General features: G+C 45.8%; 1 protein-coding gene across 4 annotated transcripts in view; it reads left to right on the top strand.

Annotated features, from left to right (window-relative positions):
* The first annotated feature begins 2,912 nt into the window (after positions 1 to 2,912).
* LOC119182180 (cystatin-2) overlaps positions 2,913 to 25,905 on the top strand; it is a 38,834-nt gene continuing 15,841 nt past the window's right edge. The window contains exons 1-2 of one of the 4 annotated variants that reach the window (XM_075866640.1): positions 2,913 to 3,148; positions 4,183 to 4,213. The gene's annotated coding sequence lies outside the window, so the exon portion shown is untranslated. Of the gene's footprint in view, positions 3,149 to 4,182; positions 4,214 to 24,423; positions 24,581 to 25,905 lie in introns of those variants that run through there. The other 3 variants (XM_075866639.1, XM_075866638.1, XM_075866641.1) reach the window with 3 other exon arrangements.

Here is a 25,905-nt window from a genome sequence, read left to right as displayed (position 1 = left end):
GGTTGTGCCGAGAGTGGACACTGCAGGCGAAGTGTGTGATGTGCTCGCATGGTAGTGAACCTTCCGCACACTTGACTGAACGTTGCGTGCCAAACCATCCGACGAGCAGCTGTGACCAGTGTGCATTTTGTCCACGTGTCATCCACGAGTTTTTGCGGTGATACTCAAGGTTTCAAGTGTGTTGTGCGCGGTAGAAACACGGAATCAAAGTGCTTCGTGGTGGGTGATGATACAGCGACAATCACAGATTGGTTCCTCTCAGCGACCCGCTGCCGCCAGGGCTGAATCACAGGTGTGCTGTGTTCACATATACCATATTCCTAAGACTGCCGCGAGGTCTCAATTTCGCTGCGCAACCCGAAGGCGCTATGCACTCGCATTTCTCTTCTTTGAATTTCCCCACTGGGAAAATTCTTCTGCAAGATGAAGGGATTGTAACGCGCCCGCAAACACGGACGGAACCCCAGCCATTTCAAGATGTTTATGTTCATTTCTTAAACCCACAAAAAAATGAAAAGAAAACCTTCGGGGTAACGAATAGGCATACCGGAGTGGAGTACCTGGAAGCATTATTTCTACTGTCCTCGCGAGCCTCCCCGCGCAAACACGAGGACCGGGCGGCGCCTTGTTGTCTACAGACAGTGTGACAGTGTACGGTGGCAATAATCCGCGCGCACTCTTCAGATTTGTGGCATGGGGGAGCAGCAGAGCACCTTTTGTTGGTTCGGTGAATGTGACCCTGCTGCAGCGCCTGTGCCGGGTTCGGTCTGACTTTCCGTCAGCCTCCGTGGCTCCAAGGCTCATTACTGCGTTCTGCGCGGATGGCCACCCGCGGCGTTGAATGACGAAGAAGCGGCGGATGCGGAGAATTTCGCGGGAGACACAGAGCTGCATGGAGACGTTGAGACTCGTTCTGGACATCGCCTAATCAAGTACCAGAAACCGGGGCAATTGGTTCGGCTGAAAACATTTCGGCAAAACACTGCAAACTCCGGGCGTTGGCCATCACAGACGACGCACTTTGTCGGAAGCATCGGGACCATTGTTCGCCCGTAATTCACGTGTCTTGGGACAGCTCGCCCATCTCTCTCTCTGAGGCTTGAGTTTGTACATTGTTACTTGCTCGGCTTTGTTCGGGAGAGGGTTTTCTACTGGTGTGGGCCGCGGGGGCGGCCGTCGAAGATGATACACACCGACTGACAGAGAAATGTGCCGTGTCAACAGTGGCGATTGGTTAGGTACCACAGAGGGGCGGAGTCGTGTCCTACGAAAAGGGACTACAGAACGGTGATCGAGGAGACGATGTGATGAGAGTTGATGAGATGAAGACTAAGGCAGGGATGGTATGACGAGGAATGAAAGTTAGAGATGGGAAACGAGGAAGCGAATGATTGCGGTACGTTATGAAAGAAGATTTAGATGGAAATCGCTGAGAGAGACGACGAGGACGATGAATACCGACAACATGGACGATTCATGAGACGAACGTTATGCACCTTATTTAGACGAGCTTTGCAGTAAGGGAAGCGGCGTGTTGAGACATTGCGTGGCTTTATTCATTGATAACGTCATTATTTGTGTCGTCGTGTGTCTCCTTTGTATATGCATATCCTTGTATTGTTGCAGTTACTTTCTTTATGTGCCTGCCCTGTGTCGAACACTGCGAGTGTGTAAACCGTGTGTTATATTTTTGTGTAGTGGTTGATGTACACGGGTATACGATGTTTGCAGTTAGTAATAAATTAAATATAAATTAAATGAATCAGTAAACAAGAACAGGTCGTAGCGTCTCTTACTTCCCGGCCCCAGCACGAATCCCTGTATGTGGGAAGTGATTGAGACACATAGCCATGAGGGAACCGGATAGACAAGGGGTTGAGTGGTCTTCCCTCTCTTTGGAAATGGGTGGCGTAGCGGGGGACGTCTTAAGGGCGACGCAGCGAGCAATGGAAAGAAAAATGGTAGGTGTAACCTCAAGAGACAAAAAGAGAGCAGAGTGGATTAGGGAACAAACGGAGGTTGAGGATATCATAGTTGAAATCAAGAAGAGAAAATGGACATGGGCCGGGCATGTAGCGCGTACACAGGATAAACGCTGGTCATTAAAGGTAACTATCTGGATTCCCAGAGAAGGCAAGCGGGTTAGGTGGAGACAGAAGGTTAGGTGGGAATATGAGATTAAGAAGCTTGCGGGTATGAATTGGCAGCAGCAAGAACAGGACCGAATTGACTGGCGGAACATGGGAGCGGCCTTTGTCCTATAGTGGACGTAGTCAGGCTGATGATGATGATGATGATGAATGCAAAATTCCTTTAAGTATTTGATTTCAATTATTTCACACCACCTCACATAGTCGTGCTTCGATGATACAGCATGCACTCATGTCAGTGGAAATAGGTTTTCGACCCCTTTTTGTTCACAGTTTCGAAACATGTAATAATTGACCTTGGATGCATCAACGGTCATAATATATGACTTATTTTTATACTAATTGTCTTCGAGCGTCTCAATATACTTCACCTTACCATATGGTGAGGTTTCATACAGTTGTGTTGCCACAAACATTGGCGCAACAAATAACGCCCATAGCTGAAATAACAAGTCCATCTTTTTCGTCGACAGCCATCTGGGTCTTTTTCAGCATCAGTCATCAGCCTTTTTCGCAAGCGCATACATCAGCAGTCGCAAAGCAAGATCCAGCAGCTGTTCCTCAACACGACTTCGTCGAGAGCAAAATGCGGGATCCCTCACTCTCAGAGCCCGCGGGTCTCCCAGGAATGAAGCTCGCCATCAAACAACGCAACGTGTTTGAGCGACACGCAGCTGTGCCCAGTCTGTTTACGTTCCGCCTGGTGTCGAGAGTACGCGACACAGAAACACGGTCGGCGGCCCGCAGCAGCTGCGCCCGCTTTTACAACTCGCTCGGGTTATCGCGGAAACAAGGACGCCTCAAGATTTCGTTCTGTTTCTTTTCCCACACACCTAGAATGTAGGTAAGATCAACAACCGGAAACAGTCAACTACAAAGAACGAACAACAGCTCATCTTGTAGACGGATATCCCGTGTACACCGACGATGCCCACCGTGTCATCACTTCGCAACGCGCGTCTGAGGCTTCCAGGAAGAATTTCGTGCCATCCAGAAAGGTAGGCAACTACTCAGATAAGCTAGTGGGCAGAAGGTTTGTAGTCTAAGCAGTGCAATCAGCGTTTTCTGGTCTTTTACGCACGAATGGTAGACTCTTGAACTTGAGTATTATTCACATTTACAAATGTTTTTATCTTTCTTTCTTTTCTCTGTTTTCTATGTAAACTCACGAACTGATATATTTAACTTAACACCACCGTTATCAGCGACAATGTTGTTACATCAGACGGTCGAAATTACGAGTACGATATTCGTTCCCATCGCTGTCAACTGAGCTGAAGAAAACGTAGCCGCTTCGGAAAAAACTCATGTGGGAAGTACGCGCGTCGTGAACTATAAGCCCGCTTTACAAAATGTTAAAGGCAATTACTGTGAGCTCCACTCGTCACTCAATATATTTGTATGGCCCTAAGTTTCGTTATTCCCAAAGCCGCCCGGCAGTGACCACCAGTAGATGAGTTTGCCATTCAGCAAAGCTGAAAACATATTGTTCATTTCCTCGAAGATTGATGTTCTCAGTTGTTCAATGGGAGACTACGTCTACTACTCCATTGTTCTATAGATGGGGATGTGCTAATGGGCCTCACTGAACGCTTCGTCTGGCACTTTTACATGTGCCGCTACTTGGAACACTGAGCGCTCGCATTGTGCAAAAGCTTCCTTTTCCTGGTGAAAAAAAAAAAAGACTCGCATACGCAGCAGCGCAGTCTGCTGATCCCTGCCGGCTGGTGCTGCCACCTCGGCGCTATAGCTGCAATCATTGCGTATGCCAGACGCGATGACATCGAACGAAGTTGGCGTCTCGCCGCGACGCTAGAGGGCTCTTAAAAAGCTTGTGAGGTGCAACCGTTCATCATCTAAGATGGTAACAACAAAGTATCGGATGCTTATCGCGTACATGCAGTATCGTGTACATTTCACGGTGAAATATGCTTGTGTGGAAAGGGAAAAAAACGCACTACTTTGTTCTTTGCCTTTGTAGAATGTTCATTTCATTAACTCTTTCTTTACTCCGCCTACTCCCATCAAACAGCGGTGATCAATCCTTTGGATCGTCGATATCGGTATGTTGAAATTACTTCTCGCGAATCCAGCACTTTCTAGTAGTTACTCCAGCCACTGAGCTTTCAGAATCAGTTTGAGCCTGCCCATTCTGGCAGCGTAATGATTTCTGACAGACCATTTTTACGCGAAGCAATGTGCGTGTGTTATTGAGAAAATGCACTTGGTAGGGGAACTTGTTAGAAGTTCGTGCCCCTCGTGGTTATGCTATAGTATACAGTAATATCAATGCTCTGTAATTCAAAAAACTATGCAAGTCAAATATCACATTATGGTGCCAACTTCGCAACCTGACCATGTTGAGTAGTATTATTCATCAGAAATGTATGCCAGGTATTCAATAGAAAGCTCGGAGAAAGCCTATTCTACAAAAAATATCTCCAAAGGTCCACCGCATGTACGAAGTGTTGAGGTGGCCTTCTTAGCCAGTTTTCAGTAGCTTCGGTTTAGCTTGCATCGTTATGTCAGCCACAGGGCCACATGTGGTATCGCCATTCACTCCTTTGGCAGTATCGCCACGCGCGCACGAGTGTGCACCTGCGCTGTAAAAAGCACGCGCCACTCGAAACTGTCTTGCAACCACACTTCAATTGAACGAGTACGAGCTGAGAGTCTCAGGATGACAGCACCTCCGCTTCAAATTTCCGGTGGTGGTCCCTCGCCATCCGCAACCACTCCGCCTTTTACGCATTCTTTGCGCATGCACTGGGCTCGCTGCGCTTCACAGATAAAACTGCATTGGGCTACTTCAAAAAGCTTGTTGTCCCCTCTTTTCAATGAGATCTGATTTTGATGCCTGGTCGAAAGCCTTACCTAGTAGCAATGAAAATAGTGTGGGCAACAAAAGCATTTTCGCTGTACAAGCCTCCGTTGTACTGCGAGTACTGAAACTATTCAACGTAACAAAACGGAAGTTACTGTGTCTTTAGACAAAGTGTCATCCAATTTTCTGTTAGGTTATAATAAACATAAAGTAATTAGTATTTTATTTACATTTAAATTAAAATGGCCAAAATCATGAAAGTTTGCGTATGAATACCTTTTTTTCTTTACATAGCGGAACTATAATACCGGTGGCTTTGTAGACTATACTTATCGGCGTGAGAGGCATGGGGTGTGCTCAAGACGATTATGTTTTGATGGTTGTTGGAACACACCGTGTCCTCCCCTGCTTCATGGAGCCGGTACGTTGGGCGCGCGGTAAATCGCCGATGCGAGGCGCACGGTTCCAGTGGTGGCCACGTCGAAGCCTCCTCGTGGTCGTATCACGATCTTGAAATCGCTCCGTGGGAGTAGTGGCATTTTGCTCTTTCTAATGACTTGCTGCTTGATGTTACGCGGTTGTCGACGCGAACGCTGTCGGTTGAAGTCCGCTCCCTCACCGGTGCAGGAGGGGGCTCCGTTCTGGGTGTTCCTCTGCGCGTTTGCGCGGTTAACTTGGGTCTTAGATCCGATGGTGCACCAATCCGTGCCCTCCAGAAACTCTTCGGGGGAGATATTCTCCTCGTTCACTTGGACTTCCATCGTTGTTGGGCGAAGAAGGCGCCCGCGTCAAAGGAGACGCTCAGTGCGTCTCGTCGGGTGGCCAGCTTTCGTGAGCGTTGGGCCAAAGGGGCGCGGGTTGAAAACCTCTCAAATCCCGCAAAAAGTCCTTTCCAACCAGGAATTTTGGTGTCAGTGAAATCCTGGTCACTTTCCGCACGCGTTGTTGTAAAATTCATGGGCTGAATGACCGAAAATCACTGGCAAATAGTTCTTGGAAAACGGAGCCGACGTGATGCGCGTCCGCTCTCTTCGGCGACCAGCGCGCCAAGCTACAAGCTATCACCATCGGCGACCGCCACCACGAGGTTAGTGCGTACTAGACGGCCCCCGACAACACGGTGAAGGGAATAATCAAGGGTATCCCGTTGAAAGAAGACGCCAAGTCCATTCATACCAGCATCGTTCACGCACGTAACCCTTTCGCCCTGGCAGCCAAACGGCTCAGTAGCACCACGACCGTCATAGTGGCGTTTGAAGGACCGCGAGTGCCCACTTACGTCAATTATGGCGGCGCTCTCCTTCGCTGCACCTTGTATCGCAAGCAAATCAACATGTGTCACTGCTGCGGGAGACTTGGTCACCGCATGGACGTGTGCCCAAAGCCCAAGGACAAAGTGTGTCGTGGTTGTGACGCCCCTAACCCAGGCCCCAATCACCAGTGTTCCCCTCATTGCAAGCTGTGCGGGGGCGCACACATGACGGCGGACCGCAACTGCCGTGTAAGGTACAAAACGCCCTACATTGTGACGAAGAGACAGTGGGAACGACGCAGGGCCAACGAGGAGGCAGAGGCCACTGCCACCAACTATTCCACCAGCAAGCCCCGCTGAAGATCCAGGACACTCAGTCGAAGCCACTCCAGATCTCGTAGCCGCATACCAGGACCCCGAAAGCAGCAGCAACGCCGAGCTCGCAGCCGAACACCTGGACAGACCCTAACGAGGGACGCGAAGCTAACTGATTCGGTGAGCTTGGCAGATGCGGTCAAAGGAAAACGCGCAACAAACGCGGAGGCTGGCGGAAAAATACACACTAAGATAGAGGCGGAGATAGCTCAGTTAACACAGACGATACAAACTATGCAAAAACAAATTGAATGCATGCAGGCACAGATTCACGCAAAGGACGAACTCATACAAAAGCTCCAGTCTGCCGCTCACAGCGAGACTGATCAACAGGCAATGCAGGAAACACAAGAAGAACTCGTAGAGGACGGTGAGGTCGAAGGCCCTGATACTAAACGCGGGCCGGCTATCTCCCTTAAAAATCAGTACGTTCCAAGCGTACGCGCGCAGCAACAGGCGACACCCGAGTGAAGGCACTCGAGGCTCGCGTGAGCTGTCTCGAGGAAACTATCGCCGCGACTATCACGCATACGATTCAACAGAGCTTGGAGAGCATTTATCTCAGATTGTCCAGGTTAGAAGCTGCCAACAGCGCGCTGGTGACGTCGCATAGCGAAGCGGCGCCACACATGTAGTACCACATAACCATGGCAAGACACTCTTCGAAACAAAAACATACAATATGGCAGTGGAACTGCAGAAGTTACAAAAACAAACGAGCACACCTACAACAATACCTGAAAACGATCCCCGAACGCCCAGACGTCATCATACTGCAGGAACTAAACGGCCCCGCCAAACTTTCAGGGTACCAGTCTATAACAGGTAAGGAGGAAAATCCAAACGTCACCACACTGGTCAAGCGAGAGCTCACGGTCATCGAACACGACACCCATGTCAAGGATATTGAAAACGTCCTCGTAGAGCTAATTCCACCGCGTAAGACGCCCGACAGCATTTTCGTACTCAACGCCTATAGCAGTCCGAGATGCCGCAAACACCGCTTTCACGTCCTCTTCAAACGATCACTCGATATCGCCCAGGGGCAACAACTCTTCATTGGAGGCGACTTCAACGCGGGGCATACGGCGTGGGGTTACAAACACAATCAGCCGAAAGGCAGGCATTTGTGGGAAACGGCGCAACTCGCCGGCCTCGAGCTGGTCACTGACCCAGCGGTACCAACTAGGCAGGGCAACAGCGTCAGCACTGACACCACGCCTGACCTTACATTTACGTGCAATACACGAAAGGTGACTTGGAGAAACACCATGCAAGACTTGGGCAGTGACCATTACATCTCTATAGAAGCAGAAGGCGGCCCACAGGAACACAATGCCGGTCACCAAATGAAGATCACTAATTGGTAACTACTACGAAAAAATTGAGACAAGCAACAGATTGAAGACATCAAAAACATTGAGCAATGGACCGAGCAACTTCGGCGCGACATTGAGAGGGCGACGCAAATGATGCCGTCAATAGCTGGGCTTGATAGAATAGACACCCGGTTACTGCACATGTGACAAGCCAAGACCCAACTGCATCGCTGTTGGAAACGACAACGACATAATAGGACACTGCGAAAACGAATAGCACAGCTCAACAAAGAAACAGAAAAGCACGCACTTAACCTGCAACAACAGCAATGGGAAGAGAAATTCGCGCAGATAGATGGTCAGCTCACTACGAGTCGCACATGGCAGATACTGCGGTACCTCATAGATCCCGCGAACACCAAGACCTCACAGAGGCAAGGCATATGCAAAATCATACACGCTTACGGGGGAACGCAGCAAGATTTCCTACGGGAAGCGGAACTCCATTACATATCCCAAACGCCCCCGCAAGTACATCCGGACTACAGGGGAGAAGGCAACGCTATCCTAGACGCAGAATTCTCAATTTCCGAAATCGAGGTGGCCCTCGTCAAACTCAATACCAAGTCAGCCCCAGGCCTAGATCGAATATCGAACAGGGCACTGCGCAACCTCGATTACAGATCGCTAGAGAAACTCAAAGATTATATTAACGAGTGTTGGGTGCGTGGATAGTTACCCCAGCCATGGAAAGAAGCGCAGATCATACTTATACCGAAACCCGGCAAGAAATTGCAGCTGCAGAACCTGCGCCCTATCTCCCTAACATCATGTGTAGGTAAACTGATGAAACATGCGTTCCTCAATAGACTAACAGATTACCTCGAGGACAACAACCTATTACCACACACAATGATTGGGTTCAGAAGACATCTCTCCACACAGTATGCTCTTCTGCAACTAAAATATCAAATCATAGAAAATCCTGGGTGCTCAACGAGAGCAATCTTTGGCCTGGACGTGAAGACGGCCTTCGATAACGTTCGTCACGACCCCATATTGCGACAAATAGACAGATTGAACCTCGGAATGCGAGTGTACAACTACGTCCGAGACTTCCTCACGGGAAGAACCGCACGCATGCGAGTGGGACAGCTAGAATCAAATCAAATCAACATTGGAAGCTTGGGTTCACCGCAGGGCTCGGTGATCTCGCCGATGCTCTTCAACCTCGGCTTGCTGGGGTTACCCGAGCGATTACATCAAATTGATGGACTGCACCACACGCTATACGCGGATGATATTACGATCTGGACGACAACTGGCAGTGACGGAGAGATCGAGGATCGCTTACAGGCGGCCATAGAATGCGTGGAACATTACCTCGTAGGCACGGGACTCACCTGCTCGGCCGAAATATCCGAATTACTGCTATGTAGACCGGTGAAAAAAGGGACGCCCGCCCAAAAACTACGTACCTTCGGAGAAACAAGAAATCAAACTAACATGTTCAAGCGGCCCACCAATTCCAATGGTAAAGAAGATCCGGGTACTGGGGATGATGATTGAGCAGAACGGCGGCAATGGTGAAGCACTGCGCAAGATAATGGCAAAGGCCACCAGCACCATGCAACTCATCCGACGCATCACGAACAAACATGCGGGCATGCGCGAAGGCAGCGTCATACGACTCATACAAGCCTTTGTTATTTCACAACTAATGTACAAGGCACCGTTTCACAAATGGACAGTTGCGGAAAAAGACAAGTTTAACGCCCTGATACGCAAGACGTACAATTTCGCGTTGGGACTGGCGCCCGGAGTGAGCACCAGCAACCTCCTAGAGCTCGGGTTGCATAACACCCTCGAGGAACTCGTGGAGGCGCAACAAGTTTCCCATCTCGAGCGCCTATCCAAGACCCGCCCAGGCCGACACCTACTCGAAAAACTTGGCATCACGTACCATATGCAGCACGGCATCAAAGTCGGAATTCCAAGATCGGTACGCGAGCAAGTATACGTACCCCCATTGCCTCGTAACATGCACCCCCAACACCATACGGGACGGCGTAAAGTCAGGGCACAACGCATTACTCAAAGCTACTCCAACGACACTGAAGCGGTTTTCACTGATGCTGCGCGTTACACCAATAAAAAGAGTTTCGTGGCGGTAGTTACCGGCCATCGTGGCAAGTACATCACAAGCCTCACTGTGAACACGGCACACGCTGAAGCGGCAGAGAAAGCGGCTATAGCACTGGCCCTCACACAGACCAATGCCACATACGTGATTAGTGATTCGCAAACAGCAATTCGCAAGTTTTCCAACGAACGCATCTCGCAACAGGCATTTCACATACTCCAACGACATCCCATACATCCAGGAGAGGTCGACTTCGATAACTGAAGGCACCTGTTATGGATCCCGGCACATACCGAACTGAGCCCCCCCAATGAAGCGGCTCACCGCGTTGCTCGAGGCCTCACTCACCGAGCATCGCCGGAGGACGACAAGCCCCCGCGGGGAACTGCAGACATCTGGGCATGGGAGGATCGTATGACCAGGTTTCACGATATGACCACACATTACCAGTTACAAAGACGCATATACCCATCTCCTCACGAAAGGCTAAACAGAATGCAAGCGGTACACTTCAGACAATTACAAACAGATTCATACAGAAACCCTAGACTCATGCATGCCATGTATCCAGACATATGCACTACAAACAGATGCACGTCATGTGGCGAGGTTGCCACCCTTAGTCACATGCTGTGGGAGTGTCAGGGCCTAATAAACAATTCGAACAGTGCTGATTCGTCTTACTCTTTCACCGCCAGCCTCCGCTCGCGTTGGAAGGCCGCACTGCTCAGCTCGAACCTGACAGCACCACTGTGGGCCGTCCAGCGTGCCGAGGAAGCCGCTTCGAGACAAGGTCTCGGAACCGCATCCGCGGTGGGTGCCCAGGCCCACTAATAAACGCCGGACTGGAATCGTCTGGATTCGACAAATAAAGTTTATATTCTTTGTAGGCTACATTCGAATTATTTTCCATGCGAAGTTGCTTAGTGCTCTGACAAAACTTGGTGAATTACTATTGTCTCAATGGGGCAGTTTATGAATGTACTTGGTCACGCATTACTGATGAAGCAACAGAACTATACAAGCTCATACTCCCCAGCACATGGTGTGGTGAACAAAGGCTCACTGGGTTTGACGACAAAGACGCGTTCCGAAGCGAATGGCGTAGTCCGCGTCTTGGCAGCCTCTCTCATTAACTTCCCTTTTCGTCGGGCGCCGTCTAGCGACTGGCCATCCTTCGCGTGCCCCAAACATAACTCCTTCCAACCAAGAATGTTGTATGTACGCTTGTTGTACATACAGCTTCAAGAACCTCATACCGCACGGAGGGAGGGGGGGGTCACACTAAGTTCACTGCCGACAATTCGAGTCGCGCTAAACATCATACAAAAGTAACTAAAAGAACAAAAACATGTTACGAAGAATTCACTATAACGTCATTACACCGTTACAAAGCACTATCACACAAGTGTCCCTTTCAAAATGTTTGTGGTCACCAAAACGCACAGTCACGCAGAAGACAACAAGAAGGGGCACACATTCGAAAATTTAAAAAAAAATGCAGAGAAACGCATTCTAGTAGTCTCACTCGCGCACTGGTCGGATCGTAACTCGCCGGTTGGACTCTGTCCCGTACATTCCTTGGTGCACCATTGCAATTATTGAACATTCAGACATCACGCTGTATTCGTTCTGCGCGGCCGTCAACTGCGCGAGCTGCTTCTGCCATTCGAACACGTAGCTCCGTCAAGTAAGCAGTCGCAGACTTATTTAGACCTATTGGAGGTTGCCAATCTCCCGTCCAGCTTGTTTTGTTGTATGTTTAACGGGTCTTGGGCCATACGACCACAAATCAGCTCAAATGGTGACACCCCTGTTGTCTTATGAGGGATCTCACGATACGCCCACAGGACGCATGGTATGTAACGGTCCCAATCTCGCGCATGATCGCGTATGACGCGCATGATCGTGATCGTGTATGTTTACATCGCCTTAATGTTCCGTTCCACCACTCTACTAAGCCGTTACTCTGCGGATGTTCCGGTGTTAAAAAGCATACCTCTACTCCTAGCCTTTCTGTCAGCTCTGGATTCAACGTGGCTGTAAAGTTAGTTCCCTGTCACTGCATATGAGTTCTGGGACCCCATACCTCGAGAATATATCCAACAACACCTGTCAAGCTGCGCTCGCGGTCAAAGCTCAAAGCAGGATGGCCTCAGGCCACATCAAGCATAAGTCAATCATGCACAAAAAGCGTACCCATAACCACACGATGATGGTGCAGGTTCTACGGGACCGACACAGTCAAGGTACACTGCTTGAAATGGTGTTTGTGGTCGTGTGAGGGGAGCGATTGGCACTCGATCGGCCACCTTCCTACTGGCGAATTTCTAGCATGTGTGGCAAGACTGACATGCTTTTTGATGACCGACACCATTGTCGGCCAAAAGAATACACTAAAAACGCGCTCTTTCGTTTTCTTTGCTGAAAAATGCCCACCAATAGGTGCATAAGGAGCGAGAGCCAGCACATCTTTGCGGCGTTATTTAGGTAACACAAGTTGGTTACACTGCCTTCCGTTCAAGAGTTCCCGGTGGAAAAATAGGACCCCCTCTGTGAACATTCCGTGTGTTCTTTCAAGCGTCTGTTCCCACGGCGAAAGCAATGATCTGTCCTCTCTTTGGTCTTTTGTGAACATTTCATTATAAGCCTTCTTAGCCGTTACTTGCCTTGTCAAAGAAACTGCTCGAGATCCCGCTGGATCTGGCTGGTACTCCGGCTTCTCCTTAGCACTGACCTCATTCTTCCCGGTCAATTTCCTAAGCAGCGTTCTGCACTGCTCTCACTATAGCCCTTACGGAAACGCCATACATGGCCCATATATAAGTTATATCTGGCCATATATAAGCATATATGGCAGCATATGTGGCCACATATAAGCATATATGGCAGCATATGATGTGGCCACATATAAGCATATATGGCAGCATATGTGGCCACATATAGGCATATATGGATGTATATCTGGCAGAGTCGGTTCATGTATGGGGTTATATACGGCCATATATGACGCGGTTGGCCCATATAAAGAGTCAAATCCGGCCAAATAAGGCACGCGGCCACACCATATATAAAATATCAAGTGGATCCTTATATGTGGAAGTGCTCTCTTATTTGGGATGACCCACGTATATATTTAGCACCGTGATCACACTTTTATGCGAATTGTACGTAATATATAACAATTTGTACACAAAGCTGACCTGCTTATTTTTCATAACAATAGGAGTATTAAATATATATGTTGTTTGTGCCATGCAAAAAAACCGAAATTTCAGGTCAGCTTTGGGTACGTGATAGTTGCAACTCAGTTGAATGCATATATGCATGCATTCGTGTAATTTAACTCGTACATTTTCATGGCATTTAGGTTTGAAACAATAAGTTGTAATTAATACGACGTAAATAATGTATACAAGAGCAGGCATATTTTACGAAGAAGGAATCGTGTCAAGTCACAAAACGTATTGAAGCTTCCGAACCTCGCTATTATTATAGAGCAATCCTATATAGTATATGTAAAGACAAAATGCATGCAACTTATATTGTTCACATTAATGCATTGTTTAAAGTGGCAGCAAGAAATAGTAATTTCAATGCACTTTTAGCTTCCACATCGGTGGACAAAATTTCTGATTATTTGAAGGTTTTGATGGCTATATGCTCCCTTCATATAACAAGATTTCTATTAATCCTGTTGACCCCTCATCTGCGATTGCTTTCAGCAGCCATTTACTATAATTGCATGCGCAGTGCAATGTTTAAGGGAGTATTTTCAAAAACAAAAAGAACTTACGTGAATGCAACTTGCAGGCACTATTATGATTACATTCAAGATGGAAGTTGTACTAATTTATTGCAAAAATACATCTTGCGTTTCCTTTGGCTACGTATAATGTTCCTGGCTGTGCACATAGTAAATTTATCGAAAATTTTATGATTGCACAAGTAAACAATTAATTTAGTGTAATGTTTGCAAGCGTCAAAGAAATCTCACGTCATATACATGTACGTTAAGAAAGGTGCAACTGACTCACACGTGATACATATTTAATGAACCATGTAATGAAATGCTGAAGCTTTATAGCAACATTTAACCTAGGCTGCCGAATTCACAAAACTTCTATTTTGTGTCGGTGTGTCATTACTTGGTCGAGGTCACTAAAGCGCACGTGCCATCATCAGGATTAGCCTAAACATTGCCTTGTGAATACAATTAGTATGACACATTTTTTGCGGGCTGGCGTGATACCTAAGCCAAACTCTACATTATGTAAACAGCCCCTTGCTGTGCAGGCGCGTAACGATTCAAACTGCTTGCGGACATATCCTTTCAACACCAACACGGTAGTGCACTTACTTATAAGATATGTATGCCGGTACATACCCACCAAACTGCGCAAGTGCACACTCGCGTATAGAGATTCATGGGCACCCGGACACTGGCATTTCATTCAATGTGGCTAGATATTTTCGGCCATGTCAGAATGATATGAGTGTATTATTATTATTATTATTATTATTATTAATGTTGTTGTTGTATTTCGCAAAACGTCCAACAGCAAATCCATATGCTGTCATACTGTGTCGTTATGTAAGTTTTATGAGATCAGTTATCTTGGTGTTCTTTTTGATAGCATGCTGAATTTTTTCTACTTGCATTAAATGTGCTGCCATGCGAGGCCTTCATTCTCTTCCTGTTGGCTCAACATCTCGCGAGAATCCGGTTCTCCTACAGCCTTCTACAAATTGTACACCGTGATATGTCATGGTCAACTTGAGTACATATGCATATTTGATTTGGAATGGCCTTGCTAAATGCAGCAGTAGCGCCACTGAGTGAGTCCAGAAAAATGTCATAAGCATTTACCCTCATCGTTTCACTAGAATCCTTTCAACACTGCTGGAATATTATATTTGCCATCAGTTAACGGCCGGCAAAATCATGCTGAGCTGTTATTTCTTTACAAGCTAGTTCAGGGTGAGATATTCTGCCCTTCTCGGTTGTAATAATTTTGAAACTCCGCGTAAGTTATCGAGAGAGAATCGACCGTTGCTTGTACCTGCCAGATTCTTTCAGCAGTCTATCCTTTACAGAATACCGAGTCTATCTAACGTCAACTTTCTTAATTCGTTATGTTTTTCATAGTCTACAGTCATTTTTTTTCTCAGTGAGGGCTGCCCTGTCCTAACGTAGCTTTGCACATGCACAGATTCTTCCCTTTTCCATCTTTCAGGAAGCCTTCGGCACGGTTATGTATATTCCACATTATTTTTCAGTCCCATTCCATGAATATCTACTCTTTTGTTTGTTGTTTCCATTGTGCGTTGATTTCTTTTCGACTGCTCGTTTTTGCTCTTTTTATTGATTTGCATTTCTGTGGACAGTCTGTAATGTATTGTTTGTTTTTGTTTTCTTTTCGCGCGCGCCAGCATGAAAGACCCTATGGTTGTTCTTGGGTAGGTTAAAAATGATTGATTGATTATTGGTTCATTGAATATTATTATTATCATTATAAATGCTTGCGAAATAAGATGAAAATTCAGCAAAAACGCGTCTTCGTAGCCAGCGTACACGAAGCAGCGATTTCAGCTCCACGGAATGCCTGTCTCAAAGGTCTTGCACGTGCAGCTTTCTGGGCCCGCGGGAGGAAGTTGAAGTCCATTGTCCGAAAAAACTCGCCTGACTGCTAGGTTGCAAGGGGTGCGCACAGTAAAAAAATACAAAAAAAAGGGCGCCCGTCGGATGAGTGGAAAATTCGGAGAAAGTTGTTCGAAGAAGCGCGGCGCGTAGGCACCATGTAGCCCTGCCGTGGCATACAACAGTCTGTCGACACAGCAGGAAAGAGAGTGCCGCGGCCCATTTCAAGTAACGACGAAGAAAATAGTTTGCACAAACATTCAGTCGTATGGTAATAATATTGCGTCAATAATTGTTAAAAAAATAAAATGTCGTTCGCCAATGGGCTCAGGAAAGTTTAGTTCTAGTGAAGAGTGCGTAAATCATTGATCTCAAGTAGTAATGTAGTGTCCATTGCAATATTCATTGTCAAGCCTGCATGCACTGTATCCGTTCGCGTCATTGTTGTTTTTTTTTTTTGCTCGCCGGAGTCATGGGTGCCGTGCTGACCGAGTTTGTTAATTTTCATTCCTTTTGCTCTTATTTCGTGCTCAACTACTGCTCGAATTTACACAAGATAATCGCGCAGCTCTCAAGAATCTACTTCGCTGTACGTGGCGAAATTGTGGACGGACGTGGAAGTGTTTTTGTGTGCGTGTGCGTCTGTACGCTGCTGGATTGGCGATCGTCAACTTTTCGTGCGAGAAAAAAATGGATACCCATGCTTGCGGGCAAGCGTTCCTTCAAAACTTCTTCCTAAAGCAGTACGAATGGACGTGGTGGCTTTAAGGTGTGAATAGGTTATCAGGATTAACAGGCTCCTTGAAAGACAAGTCTCGGTTAAATGTTAAGGTAAGTTCATTTTCATTACCATCGCACGTTGTTCATAAATATTATGATAACTCGAAAACATACCACATTGCATGCTTGCTGAGTAAATAACTTTATGCTAATCGTGGTTACGTCATTAGGCTGTTTTGTTTAAGCGATACGACAACACTTTCTTTTTTTTTTCACTTGATCCAGACAGTGCTCTATTTAATCAAAAAATCTACGCCAGGAAAATGTTGGTTTCGTGCCATTGTACTTTTCATAAATATATTGATGTAAATATACTTGAGTTGTATTTTTCTCATTTTAACGCTTGAGGAAAAACCAAGAATAAAGTACAACTTGCGCAATTACAAATAAAAAAGAGTTGCATATCTCCAACTCCAAGGGTGTCATGAGATTTATGAGCCCACGCTTGAATTTGTTTTGCGTTTGAATTTATCTTTTTTCGTCTACGTTCCACTTGTTTTTATATTTACGTGTGTTTTGATAAGGACACGCAGTTAAAATTTTGTTGCTAGTTTGATTCTTCAAAACAGGGTGCTATGTCACGGATCCAAATGGAAAAACTTAAGAATAGCCCGTAATTTCGTTTCCGCCATCTACAATCAGGGTGATATAAGTGTAAATTTGACTGGAATGCGTACATCACAGGCGACATTATCGCTACTGGTGTCGCAACATCGCGAGGTTATCTTGAGGAACTGCGCATACCCGCATACATAGTTACACAAAATAATGTGATGTCACGTTTAATCCGTGAACACTGTAGATAGTTTTACGCAAGCCGACAAATAAACTGGTATGATGCATTAGGGCTTGCTACTGTGTGAAAAAACTGGGGGACCGTTAAGCTCCGTTTTTCACAGTTGTACGTGATAGCAGTATCGATCCTGTTTCTTGTGCGTAATTCAATCACTTAGTGTGTACTCTTTATTGCATGATGCTACTTGAAAAAATTTAATTGTGGAATAGTACTGTGTAATTGAGAAGGTTGATAGTGTCTCAATGAAGGTTTCGCACATGGCTGCATTTTAGGTAAAAAAGGGGTAACATAGTTTAAAGAACAAGAAATATTGTGTAATTACTGAGTTGCGCGACAAAATTGAAATACAAAAGGAAGACACCCAGATGCAGCACACACTGACAACTGAAACATTGTACATACGTATATATGCGGTTACGAGAACACGTGCGGTGAAAGAAAAGGATTAGATGAGCAGACAGATTGTATAAATGATGCGCTTCCAGGAAAGCTACCTCAGTAGCAAGCAACATAAGTGAGAGTTACGTGACACATGAATCCCCAGCTTTGTTTATGAAATACGCCTCTCCGATTTCCCGCGCTATACCGTGTCACTGAATCTAGCTTTAACTACCGTATTCCAAACAAGGGCGCGCAGCCACACTCTCTACAATATGATGATTGGTTAGAGAATGGTTGTTAATTCCTTTAGAGAAGCTTTGTGATCTACAATTATATAAATAAATTCTAAATAATACTTTTCACACGACAGCTCAGTGCCGTCCACCACACGATGTCCACACTGTGAAAGAAAATGATCAGATGTCTGCTCATCTAATCATTTTTTTCCACCTCACGTGTTGTCGTAACCGCATACATATGTCTGTTTTCTCCAATGAAGTTTCAGTTGTTAGTGTGCGCTGTGTCCAGGTGTCTTCCTTCCGCACTTCAAATTTTTTCGCGCAACTAAGTTAAGATGAAGTACCAACTCGCCCAGCAGAACGTGCTTCTGAATATAATGTGTGTAAAATGTTTTAGAACTTTATGCACCCACTACGCAGTCGTGAGGGAATACGTGCATTAACCAGTGTGCCTTTTGTAATGGTTGGCTGTCTTTAGACCGCGAAGTCCCGTTGGTAATAACGTGTTGTGATGCTTGATGACAATGCACGCTTGTATCATGCAATATAGCTGCAATATTAAATGTTGTGTTGTGAAACCTGTATGCAGGATACATGTATTTGTTAAGCATGACAGTTATTTTCCTTGCATTTACAACAAGAGGAAGTTATTGATGCTTTATTTCCAAGCAGATGCATGCCATGCAAATTGCCTGCATGATTTCGATCATCACTCAGACCCTAAAATTTATAATATTTGTTTTATTTGCATTCTCTCAATTTTAGATCATTGACAAGACGATTTTTCACGGAGAGCCACCGATGCCTACACCGGAATTTCTGCAGAATGAGCTTTTTACCTCTCTTACGTTAATTATGCATTATTGGCAAAATGGAAAGCGGATTACGTTTACAAAGTACATTTTTAGTGTCCCGTTGGCAAGAAATATTGTTAAATGCCTCCGTTCCCACGCGCACAGAGACCTATAGAAACTAGTTTTAGCAGTCGTTCTATAGGTCATTAGTCACAATACTTGTACATAACAAGCTTGCATACCAATCACTTTCGACCAAACTTCTTAAAAGTTGATTATGAACTCATTTAAGTTATTCAATGCACACGCAGTTCATACGGTCAATAGCAAGTCAATATTTCGTTTTGACTGACTATGGACGCTCCATGGACACACGAGAAAAGTTTTAAACATAACACACTGTGAAAAATATCTTTACGAAACTCAAATTGGGTCTTTTTATGCTATTTATTTTTGTCAAGTCGGAACGATAAAGCGGAATATTTACTTGCACCGTACTATGTCTCAGACCGTGTTGACCATAGGTTCAAGATAAGAATAATCGCATGCAAGACTGACGTGTTTCAAGATGATTTTTTACCAAAAAAATTACAAGATGGAACCAGCTGCCTTCTAGCATTGCCTCTACACTCCCAAATATTTGTTTTATTTCATGTTATAATTGTTCCGATTTATATGTTAGAACATGTTCCGATTTATATATGAATTTCTCTTGCAGATTGTGATTCAGGTGACTGATTATTTGTTTGGCTGACTATGTAATTTTTGTATTCTACTTTTTGTAAATGCTCCCCCAATGTAATGCCAATTGGTGCTGTGGGTAATGAAATAAATAGATAAATAAAAAAGTGTCGATAAGTAAGCAATAAATTTAAGCACAAAGAATGTATTTCAGGAAAAGTGGACTAACAGTGACATGTGCCCGTCACAAACTTTAAATATGATGCCAAGTTACATTCTAGCAAATAGTTGTTGAGAATAACTTGAGATATAATGAGGATAACTTAATTGAACAAGAATGTTCAGGGGGTATGTACTGCCTTTGTTTTGGAGATGATAGTGACTGCATGCAGACCTTTCAACAAACAGGTATATTTCTAGCTGAAGAATGATTTGAGCAGCTACATTTTTTGCCGGTGACACAGGCTGAACTAATATAGATGAATCATTTGAATGGCTTTATATAAAGGTATCCATATAAGGTCATATATGAAAGCACCCATGTAAGACCTTATATGGATGCTTCTATATATAGCCATATATAGCCATATACAGCAACACCCATATATGGGGATATAAGGCCCATATATGGCTATATCAGGATTTGGACATATCAGGTTATATACGGCCCATATATGGGGATTCCATATATGGGCCAGATATGCCCAATTCCTGATGTAGCCGTATATGGGGATTTTTATATAAGTTCATATATAGGATTTTTGTAAGGGTATCTAAACCGCCAAAGCCTGCTATTCGCTTCGTGTCTTTTTAAGCTTGTCCGGCGTGTCCGGTGTGAGTAGAGCGTCTACTCCTTCCACGAGTTCATCTGTGACCGCACACCGTTCCATCAGCTCCGGAGCTGAGCCTCCACCCGGAATATACAGGGCTAACGGGACGTACATTATGTTAGCTACAACTGCCTGTCGAAATGCTCCTCTCAAGCGTACTTGGCCTACTCTCTGAAGTCTCGCTGATTGCGAGATTAACTTTTCCGTGGTCACTGTTATATCCGCCCCTGAATCTAAGCACGCGTGAAACTTGCGACCCACACTTATCAATTCCATTTACATTAATCTTGATATTCCAGCACCACCGTGCCCATGCATTAGGCTCTCCTCCACCTGTTCACATGCCACCCGCGCGGTTAGTCTATCCGGAGACAAACGGTCTTGTGCCTCTTCCACTGCCGTCTGTGTCGTTTGGGAGCCCTGTCACAGATAGTGTCCTCTCTCTCTGAAAGCATCGTATCCGAAGCCAATTCTCTCGTTTCGCTGAGCTAGCCTAACTGTTGAGCGGTGATTAAACGTTTCACCATTCTTAGATCGTCCAGTAGCTGGATTTCGTGGCTTTCTATAACTCGTGCTCTCATCATACTCCTGCGCCAGCTTCGCTAGGTCATGAGGGCATAGCCATTCTGCTGTCTCATGCTGAAGCACGTATGTACGCATGTCTTCGCACATCAGTTGCTTGGCTCGGTCTGAAATGAGCTACGCCAGCAGCTCCCGAACACTGCTAATTTCTCTACTGTGGTGATAATAATCAAGCAAAATCTCGAGTCTCGTGGTGAACTGTACCCATGTTTCATCACCTTTCCAACAGGCGTAAAGGCGGCGTTTGTACTCCTCAGGTGTGAGCTTCAGTTCATGCAGAATCAGATCGCGAACCTCCTCGTATGAAAGTACTCGGTCCTCAGCTAGATTTGCCACCAATTCTAGGCTATTTTTGTTCAGCAATGGCACAATGATTGATATTATATGTGGGGTTTAACGTCTTAAAACCACCATATCATTATGAGAGACGCCTTAAAGGAGGGCTCCAGAAATTTGCTACAGGCTTGCTACGTTATACTCGCTGGGCGTAACCTCCTTGGTTTTAGAAAGGTTTAGCGAGTGTTGGGTCGCAGTGCCATGAATACAGTGAACTAGTATATACCATGAACTCAAGGTGGTTAAAGGTGGGAAGTAGACACGAAGCGCAAGCCGTAAGAAAGTGTGCGTGTGCCACCTCTCGTTTAGTCCTTGGAATGGAACGCTAGATGGCGGTGCTTCTATATGCGGAATATATGATGAAAAGATGCGAGATGGTGGTACTTGGAGTGCTGACTAGATGGACGAATGGACACACAGACAGATGCATGGACGGACGCAGACATGGCTGCACGGACGGATGGATGGATGCAAGAACGGACGCAGGGGCGGATGCATGGACGAACGCAGGGATGGACGCACGAATGGACGCCTGGACCCACAAACAGACGCACGCACGAACGGGCGGATGGACGCATGGACGGTCACACAGACGGAAGCATGGACGGACGGAAGCAAAAACAAATGAACGGGCGGATGCTTCGCCACACTCTCCATCATTCACCCCGTAAATATGCTGCCATTTTTTTCTATAATCAAGTACTGAGAAAGGAATTCACCTAGAAACCTGCATTCTTCTCATCTCATGTTGACAAACCTGATTAAAGTAGCCATTCTTTTCTGCAGCACGAACCACTATTTGCAATCTTTTTTCCAAAGACAAGTACAGATTGGAACCGCCGTCCCCCTCTATTGCTGCCACTAAGGACCAAGTGCTCTTCATGACGGTAGTTTCACAAACCTTTATGGGGGAACTGCTGACTACTATTGTTCTTTGTTTTGAGGAACGAAGCTCATTATGGCGTGACTTGTGCGTCCCTCGTTGTAGTGCGTAACCACTGCCGGCACTTATCCAAAATTGTGGTCCTTAGAATGTCCACTGGATGGCGGTACTTGTGTATGATGAATACATCATGAAAACATGTTATACGGTGGTACTAGAAGTGTTCACTGGGTAGACGGACGGACGGGTGGATGGAAATACAGATGGATGAACGAACTGATGGACGTAGGAATGGACGGACAGACAGACAGAAGGATGGACGCATTGACGGATGGGCAGATAGACAGACAGAGGGATGGCCGCACAGAAACACTCACGGATGGACGGACTAACAGACAGACAGACAGACAGACAGACAGACAGACAGACGAATGAACTGACGAACATATGGACGCATAGACGAATGCGGGGACGGACGGACGCACCAATGGTCACACGGATGATGGCACACGGATGGACGCATGGACGGACGCAAGCAAGAACGAATGGATGGACGAAAGCACGGACGGACTGGTGAACGCTTTGCCTCACCAATCATCATTCACTCCGTGGACATGCTGTGATTGTTGTTCTTGTTTTAACTATTGTGATTTGTAGTATTTCCTTAGCTGCTGTCATCATTTTTGCTATGTTCATATTGTGCTTACGCCCTCTGTAACTCCCTCTCTCTCTTGGGGATATGCTAATAAATAAATAAATAAATAAATAAAAAAATAAATAAATAAATAAAAAAGTGAATAAATAGGTGCCAAATCTACCTACTCAACTGTTTTCACACGTATGCGTTCACCGCAGCACTGTTCGTTAGTAGTTGAAGGTACAAAACGATGAACATAACAGTCCGATAAGAAATCACCGAAACCGATTTCTGAAATTCAGGAGCGTAGCCGCACGTCTTTTTAGGGCCGAAGCTTTTTATAGCGGCACCCGTTGGTCTCCCGTAGTATGCAGCAAGTATAACATTTTGACCTCCAAGGTGGTGCCGGTGAGAGACTTCTTCTGTGCGTTGTTGAACAATAAAAGATAGTGCTCAATGTACATGTCAATGGCTGCTAATGGGCAATGAGAGACAGGAGCATTCGGCTTTTAGTTAACGCGCAGGCTGCGATCACCATTAGCAGCCATTGGCATGTATATTGAGCGCTATCTGACAAGAAATGGTTGCTACGTTATACTCGCTGGGTGTAACCTCCTTAGCTTTAGAAAGGTTTAGCGAGCGTTGAGCCGCAGTGCCATTAATACAATGAACTTCTATATACCATGAATGAACTCGAGGTGGTTAAAAATGGGAAGTAGATACGAAGCGCAAGCCGTAAGAAAGTAAAAGCCGAATTCTCCACCTCTCACTTCCCATTATCAGCCATTGGCATGTACATTGAGCACTATCTGACTGAAAAAGTTTGCTACGTCATACTCGCTGGGCGTAACCTCCTTGGTTTTCGAAAGGTTTAGCGAGCGTTCGGCCGCAGTGCCATGAATACAGTGAACCAGTATATACCATGAACTCGAGGTGGTTAAAGGTGGGAAGTGGACCCGAAGCGCAAGCCGTAAGAAAGTGTGCGTGTGCCACCTCTCGTTTAGTCCTTTGAATGTCCGCTGGATGGCGGTGCTTCTATATGGAAAACGTATATGATGAAAAGATGCGAGATGGTGGTACTTGGAGTGTTGAATAAATGGACGAACGGACACATAGACAGATGCATGGATGGACGCATGAACGGACGCAGCGGCGGCTGCATGGACGAACGCAGGGACGGACGCACGGACAGACGCACGTACGGACGGGCTGATGGACGCATGGACGGTCACACTGACGGACGCATGGACGGACGGAAGCAAGAACGAATGGACGGACGAATTCTTCGCCCCACTCTCCATCATTCACTCCGTGGATATGCTGCCATTTTTTTTTCTTCGCGAAGCGAGGGGGGGGGGGGCGGGGGGCTTCAAACGTTTTATATACGTTCTCGCGTACATTTGTATGTGGGCGTGTGTATATAAGCTGGCGAATACCCCAACCTTGCCTACGCACGTGCTTGCAGAATAGTCTGTGTGCATCTGCGACGCCACTGACCGAGCCTCCCTTACTTTTACCAACAACCGTCGACGAGACAGCCCCCGCCTGTAGACCATTTTGTTTTTCGCACAGAAGGCGTCCAGTGCACCTGTCTGACGTCTGTCCTTGCGCAACGTCAGCTGTAGAATTCGTGCAACGCACACTTCATCGCACGGCCACTTATCTCCTACACCGCTAGCCAAGCACGTGCCGGACTTGCGTGCAAGCTTTTTCACTTCTCTTTTTTCTTCTTTTTTCTACAAGCATTCGACATTTGCGGCGCGCAGGGTTTTTCGCCCATGCTTAGCTGTCAAACGCTTCCTCCGGGCTTCGTGTTTGCGTTCGGACGACTGCGCCCGCAATCAGAAGGCTTTATAGTTCGCGGTCGTGTTACACCGACTCCGATTCATCCTGCGACGATCGCTTTATCTCGACGTTCGAGTTCCCGTTTTTCTTGGGTGAGTACCACGAACGTTTTCTGTTCGGTAGCACCGTACGTGCTGCATGTAGCGTCAGTGGTAAATAATAGCGAACACCGCATGCAGAGATCGAACGATGAAGTGTGGAAGAACGACATATTGCTGCTATGTACTTGACTTGCAGAACTAACGTGAGCTGATTCAACAAGCGTGAGCTCTAAACCAGCTCGCCCTTGGCGATTTGTAATCCAAACCTGTATTTCCGTCTTCTATCACCTTGCGGACATTAGCGGACTCTATGGTCTAGTATGCACGATGTATTCAGTGAAGCATTATATAAAGACGCAAAAAAGCATTTCAAGTTATTTTTAGTACACATTCGCATCACTGAAAGAAAATATGCTATAAGAAAGCGCATTAACATCAAATAAATCAAAGGAGCAACGTGCGTATTCTGTTGCTGTCTATCTTTTTTTTTCTGCGTAACGCTATATGACATTAGATAATATACAGGCCAAAACCCGAAGTATTTTACAACATACGGCAACAGTTCGACGGTGCAAAAAGATGTACCGTTTCTTACAAGGCACAAGATTCATTGATGCAAAACAAAAGATAGTCCACCGCGGCGGATCAGTGGTTACATTGCTCGGTTGCTGACCCGGGGGTCTCGGGTTCGAGTCCGGCCGCGGCGGTAGTATTTTGATGGAAGCGAAATGGTAGGGACCCGGATGCTGTGCGGTGACAGGGCGCGTTAAACAACACCAGATGGTATAAATTTCAGACACCTTCCACTTCAGCGCCTCTCATAATCATATCGTGGGTTTTGGGACGTAAGATATCACATAATAATATTATTATAAAAACAAAATATAGCCGTGTAAATTCTTAAAGTCCGAATGAAATCAAACGACATATGCTTGTGAGTGGGTTTTTACACGTGTGCTTGTGTGTTTTACTCTCCGTGTACTGCTCTTCGTAGTTCCTTTTAAATATACATGTTCAATATTGACTCAAGGGCCAAAGTGTAGCCGATACCTTCCACGTGCATCATCATCTAACTCCTTAGACATTATATAGATAAAAAAAATTCCCGCAACGCAAAACATTAAAGCAGAAAAAGTAATCAGTGGACTAATACATACAAACATCAATTGAAACCTGAGAAATTTGGTGTGAATAAAACTGCCCTACAGTACCTTTAAATTCATTTACCAATCGGGTAACGTACTTATGAAAATTGGAACTTGAACTTTCTTTGTGGCCACATGAACTACATTAAACCAAAAAAAAGCAGCGATGTTATAGCTGTTTAGGAACTTCACTGTAATAGTCAATATGAACGAGTACTCGGTATTTTAGTG

Source organism: Rhipicephalus microplus, chromosome 6 (genome assembly GCF_043290135.1).
Source record: "Rhipicephalus microplus isolate Deutch F79 chromosome 6, USDA_Rmic, whole genome shotgun sequence".
Lineage (NCBI taxonomy): Eukaryota > Metazoa > Arthropoda > Arachnida > Ixodida > Ixodidae > Rhipicephalus > Rhipicephalus microplus.
This window is presented reverse-complemented; position numbering and strand designations above follow the sequence as displayed.